Source organism: Odocoileus virginianus, unplaced genomic scaffold (genome assembly GCF_023699985.2).
Source record: "Odocoileus virginianus isolate 20LAN1187 ecotype Illinois unplaced genomic scaffold, Ovbor_1.2 Unplaced_Scaffold_6, whole genome shotgun sequence".
NCBI lineage: Eukaryota > Metazoa > Chordata > Mammalia > Artiodactyla > Cervidae > Odocoileus > Odocoileus virginianus.
In genome coordinates this window covers 225,448-231,864 of record NW_027224268.1, presented here as the reverse complement: position 1 = coordinate 231,864, position 6,417 = coordinate 225,448, and the positions used below count along the sequence as shown (strand labels likewise).

The 6,417-nt window shown below is 44.1% G+C and overlaps 1 non-coding gene across 1 annotated transcript; it reads right to left on the bottom strand.

Moving 5' to 3' along the window:
• Window positions 1–4,987: 4,987 nt before the first annotated feature.
• On the bottom strand, window positions 4,988–5,058 carry TRNAC-GCA (transfer RNA cysteine (anticodon GCA)). Its single transcript has one exon. It is a non-coding gene; the product is annotated as a tRNA-Cys (tRNA).
• Between the last annotated feature and the right edge of the window lie 1,359 nt (window positions 5,059–6,417).

Sequence of the window (6,417 nt, the reverse complement as noted above, 5' to 3'; positions counted from 1 at the left end):
GGAATCAAACCTGGGATCAAACTCTGCATCTCCTGCACTGGCAGGTGGATTCTTTACCACTGCACCACCTGGGAAGCCCTTAACACATACAGAAATAGCCTTGAGTACAATTCTCTGGTCATGATATCTGGTGAAACCAGGATTAAGATCTCCAAAATCTATTATATCACAACTACATTCCTTGCATTTATTCCCATATTCATTCATTCAGCAAATATTATCAAGCACTTACTATGTGCCAGGCAATGTTCTAGGCAGTGAGGATACAGCAATAAGCAAGACAGGTAAAAACCTCTGCCCTCATGGGACTTAGATACTTGTGGAGGAGAAACAACAATATATAGAATATTAGGCAGCAATAAGAACTAAGGAGATAGAACAAAGCAGTGAGTTTGATCAATTAAACTTCACTTCCGGCTCTCAGAGCAATCCAGGGCAGATTTCCTCTGTGAGGTGATTCAGAGAAAGGCTCTTTTTATCTTCTGGTTCTTCTGGCTCCACCTCTAAAGGGTCTCAGAATCCTCTAAAGATGACCAGCCAATGAGGACAGTAACAGAGGAGCAGGTACACTTGTATCTCAATCACCTCCAACCAAAAGTGGCCACATTCTTTCCATTCACAAACCACAGTGGCAAAATGTTATGCAGGCCCACGGAGATACAAAGCACTCTGGGAAATGTAGCCCCAACAAAAGCTCTTTGCTACAAAGGGGTGCCGAATCTGAAGTAGGGAGCCATTTTTCTCCAGTCCAGTCTCATTCATCTACTCCAGCTCCACCTGTTCTATCTATTGGGTCAGACTTAAGCCCAGGCCCTATCACACCAAGGGGGAAAAATGTCTCCTACCTTGATATTAAAATCCCATCACAGAAAATTCAATTCTTTTTCTGAGTCATTTCTCTATTATTTTAACATCTTGCCAAAAATGCAGTCTCCTGAAGTGGTGATGTATGTAGTTCTCAATCCTTAGAGCGGGTTATTGGATTTCCTTTTTTATTCCCTGAGATAAGAAATACCAGCTTAGCTGGGAACTCACGACTTTTAATGAGAGAAGAGAAGGGAGGCAGAGTGGACATGTGCCAATAACCACTCACAGCTCTGCTACGAGTGAGTAGTTGGGTTCTCCATCACAAACTTGAAACTACTCCTGGCATCTTCTTAACTGCCTGCCAACAGCACCTTTCCCAAGTCAAGGAAATACTTGACAAATGTGTATTAGCTGCATATAGTTCTTCTCAAAGAGAAAAAAATGAGCCCCAGTTAATTGCACAAGCAACTAAATGTCAGGAGTAATCATTGAGATGAGAGTGGTTCATCAAAGCAAGTCAGGAAAGAGGAGTCTATTTAAAAGCTAAATGGGGTTCTAAAAGGTAGATCCTGAAAAGTGTGACTTCCAGGCTGATTTTATTTTAATGCAAAGATCCACTCTTTCCTCTCACGCCCTATGATTATTTTATACAAATTGCATTATATCAATTGTTAGTGAAATACAGGTATAAGCTTCATTTTCGCTTCCTAGGACCAAAAATGACTTGGGAGTGGCTAAATTGTATTTTTTTAAAAAACATCTTTTAAACCTTCCTATGTTCTGGAAGTAACAGATGCAAACTCAGAGACACATTGCCTTAGGTGATACTCTCAGTGTTTCTAACTTCAACTTGCGACCTTCTATGCTAAAGAAATTTATTCACCCAAAACAATTTACTGGCTTCCCTTTGGAAAGGCTTATTTCTATAAAAGTGAATTAATTTGTTAACCCACAAGAATAAAGAAAAACTCCCTGGGTTTTTATTAGCAATCACATCTGTTTCAGTTCTGTCTTGGAAACAATGTGTAAAATGTCACTACACAGACAGAATGCTGCAGTCATTTTAACCCAGGCGACACTAGAATACATGCTGGTCTTGGTGTTTCTCTCTGTGACATTAGAATGAGACACTGCATGAGAATAATACTCTCATCCCAGTGATGCTTCTTCAAGTCATTCAAGGGCTCTTCCTTGGAAACCAGCTTGCAACCTGGTCAGGACTGTGTCTATCATTGACAAAGGCTTCAAGAAAGGGTACATCTAAAACATGAGGCTGATTTTCTTTAGGTGGCTTAAAAACCACCTTTGAAAAATGTATTGTTTTCTAGGATTTCTGTAAAAGAGTACCACAAACCTGATGACTTTAAACAGAGGAAATTTATTCTCTTCCAGGTCTGGAAGCTAGAAGTCCAAGATCAAGATGTTGGCAAGGCCATGCTCCCTCCAAAGTCTGTAGGAGAGAATCCTTCCTTGTCTCATCCAGTTTCCCATGGCCCCAGGTATTCCATGGTTTATGGCAGCAACACTCCAGTCTCTCTCTCCACCCTCACCTGGCCATCTTCTCCCTGGAGGTCTTGGTTCTTCACTCTCCATTTTCTTCTTGTTATAAGGATGCCAGTCCTAATGGATTGGGGCCTGCCCTAGTGACCTCGTCTTAACTTCGTTACATCACTGAAGACCCTCTGTCCACATATTCCACTCTATTTCCTCACATTCACAGGTACCAGGGATTAGGACTTACAATTCAACTTAGAAGGCACTCTAGAGAAGGGGTTCAAAACAACGTTGAAAGATCACAAAGCCCTCTAAACTACTGTGAAGGTCCTGCACTCAATATGCCAGCAAATTTGGAAAACACAGCAGTGGCCACAGGACTGGAAGAGGTCAGTTTTCATTCCAACCCCAAAGAAAGGCAATGCCAAAGAATGTTCAAACTACCACACAATTGCACTCATCTCACACGCTAGCAAAGTAATGCTTCAAAATTCTCCAAGCCAGGCTTCAACAGTATGTGAACCATGAACTTCCAGATGTTCAAGCTGGATTTAGAAAAGGCAGAGGAACCAGAGATTAAATTGCCAACATCTGCTGGATCATCAAAAAAGCAAGAGAATTCCAGAAAAACATCTACTTCTGCTTTACTGACTACGCTAAAGCCTCTGACTGTGTGGATCACAACAAACTGTGGAAAATTCTGAAAGAGATGGGAATACCAAACGACCTATTTCCTGAGAAATCTGTGTGCATATCAAGAAGCAACAGTTAGAACTGGGACATAGAACAACAGACTGGTTCCAAATCAGGAAAGGAGTATGTCAAGGCTATATATTGTCACCCTGCTTATTTAACTTATATGCAGAGTACATCATGCAAAATGCCAGGCTGGATGAAGCACAAGCTGGAATCAAGACTGCTGGGAGAAATATCAATAACCTCAGATATGCAGATGACACCACCCTTATGGCAGAAAGTGAGGAACTAAAGAGCCTCTTGATGAAAGTGAAAGTGAAAAAGTTGGCTTAAAACTCAACATTCAGAAAACTTAAGATCATGGCATCTGGTCCCATCACTTCATGGCAAATAGATGGGGAAACAATGGAAACAGTGAGAGACTTTATTTTCTTGGGCTCCAAAATCACTGCAGATGGTGACTGCAGCCATGAAATTAAAAGACGCTTGCTCCTTGGAAGAAAAGCTATGACCAACCTAGACAGCATATTAAAAAGCAGAGACATTACTTTGCCAACAAAGACTGTCTAATCAAGGCTATGGTTTTTCCAGTAGTTATGTATGGATGTGAGAGTTGGACTATAAAGAAAGCTGAGTGCCGAAGAACTGATGCTTTTGAACTGTGGTGTTGGAGAAGACTCTTGAGAGTTCCTTGGACTGCAAGGAGATCCAACCAGTCAATCCTAAAGGAAATCAGTCCTGAATATTCATTGGAAGGACTGATGCTGAAGCTGAAACTCCAATACTTTGGCCACCTGATGTGAAGAACTGACTCACTGGAAAAGACCCTGATGCTGGGAAAGATTGAAGGCAGGAAGAGAAGGGGACAACAGAGGATGAGATGGTTAGATGGCATCACCAACTTGATGGACATGAGTTTGAGCAAGCTCTGGGAGTTGGTGATGGACAGGGAAGCCTGGCATGCTGCAGTCCATGGGGTCGCAAAGAGTCGGACACGGCTGAGCAACTGAACTGAAGCTACTGCAAGGACTTTGCAAAATAATATTTATAGAGCCCAAAGCAAGAATACAAATGGAAGGCCACCTTCCATAATCCTAAAGAAATAGCACTTACAAACCAAGCTAGAGCCACAGCCTGGCCCACCATCCCACCTAACACCCCACAGCCCAGAGGCCACAGTTACCTCGGAGGGGCTCACAGAGCTGAGGCTGCCAGCAGCAGCCGTGCGGTTGAGTCCAGACAACAGAATGGTTCTCACTGGGCAGGGTGCAGTGGAAGCAAGACCCAGGGATGACTGGACCTGCCCCAAATCAACCAGGTCCCTGAGGAGCCAAGGGGAAGTTCTAAGCATTTTATGAAACTCCACCAGCTGAGCAGAAGGGAAGGAGGGAATGCAGTTATGTGCAAAACCCTGTTTGCCTAGTCACTCTTTTGGAATGACTGGGGCAGTCAAGTTTTAATGAAAGCAGCCACTCTTTTTCGGGTTTCCGGGGGCAGAGGCAGTGCTTCCCACCACCCACACACACACTTACAGGCTTTTAGCCAACCATTCTCTGGACCAGTGTGATGTGGGGGGTGGGGTGGTCTTTCTGGGGAGCCTAGGTCATCCAGTGCATCTCTCCCATAGTTCCCAGTAAAAAGTTACTGTACTTTTTCGATTGTTTTTAAAACTGCAAAATTCGTAAAACTTGTTTAAACTTTCAAACTTTATGAGTTCAAAAAATTCTATATGTCACCTTTCATTGCTTGTAATGTGTGGGGCCCAGAACAAGGGCCCCTCGTATCCTAGTCTAAGGGCAGCACTGAGGCCTGGTTGTTATTTGTTTAAAAGAAGAATCCTTGTTCCTTTATAAGCCCTAGTGTACATGCATGCTCAGTCATGTCCAACTCTTTGCGACCCCATGGACTATAGCCTGCCAGGCTCCTCTGTCCATGGGATTCTCCAGGCAAGAATACTGGAGTGAGTTGCCATGCCCTCCTCCAGAGGATCTTCCCAATCCAGGGATTGAACCTGGGTCTCCTGCATTGCAGGCAGATTCTTTACCACTAAGCTAACAGGGAAGCCCATAAGCCCCAGCTGCATGCTTTGTCACTCAGTCATGTCTGACTCTTTGCAACTCCATGGACTGCAGCCCACCAGGCTCCTCTGTCCACGGGGATTCTCCAGGCAAGAATACTGGAGTGGATTGTCATGCCCTCCTCCAGGGGATCTTCCCAAGCCAGGGACCGAACCCATGTCTCCTGCATTGCAGGTGGATTCTTTACCAGGGAAGCCCGTAAGCCCAGTGAAAGAAGTGAAAGTCGCTCAGTCATGTCCGACTCTTTGCGACCCCATGGACTGTAGTCCACGGAACTCTCCAGGCCAGAATACTGGAGTGGGTAGCCTTTCCCTTTTCCAGGGGATCTTCCCAACCCAGGGATTGAATCCAGGTCTTCTGCATTGCGGGCAGATTCTTTACCAGCTGAACCACAAGAGAAGCCCAAGAATACTGGAGTGAGTAGCCTTTCCCTTCTCCAGCGGATCTTCCCGACCCAGGAATTGAACCAGGGTCTCCTGCATTGCAGGCAGATTCTTTACCAACTGAGCTATCAGGGAAGCCCTAAGAGGGAGGTACAATTCCTGCAAGGCTCCCACATTGGGGAAAGGCAGCCCACACGCATCTCACCAGTAGGGGGCAAAGTGGTTACTGAGGCAAGTCTGACCCCGCTGACTGAACTGTCACTGGCCAATTCAGCCAGGTTCTTCTAAAAGCAAGACACCTGTTCCACTTGATTCTCGGGCAGGGCAACCCAGTTTGAAACACTTTAGTGGAGGCAGGAAAGTGCAGACTGGGCCAAAGTTGTGAGGTTATGAAATCTGAGGCTGATGGGCTTTTAGGAGACTTTCAGTTTTCCTTTGGTTCATCTTTTAACCAGTCCCACCATCCTGCTTTCTGCTCCCAGACTCGTTTCTCTCCCCCCCCACCCTGCCCCCACCAATTCCCACCAGTTCTTGGGCCCAGAGGCCTTTTGGGCTTGCCACCTACTATCAGGGAAGTACACTGTCTGATAAACGCATTTATGCTGACATGTTAGTACATTTAAACATTTTTCTTTCCAAGGTTATTGACTTTTAAAGTGAAACATGGGAAGAGGGGCAATGCTTAACCCAAAGGGAAAACTCTGGTAATTGAATTGTAGATGTCAGAAGATATATTATGCTTATATTGGGAATTTTCCCAGTACTTCTCCCTTCACGGCATATAAGTCATTACCAACTCTACTGAAAGTAAAGCTTGTCCTTGTTTTATTATTATTATTTCAGTGTTTATATGAAATATTAACTAATTATATTATCAAATAAGTTTATTCATATAATGAATTTATTAGGCTCAGTTGGTAAGCCATTCTAAAACTCTAACTCTTTGGACATACACAGTG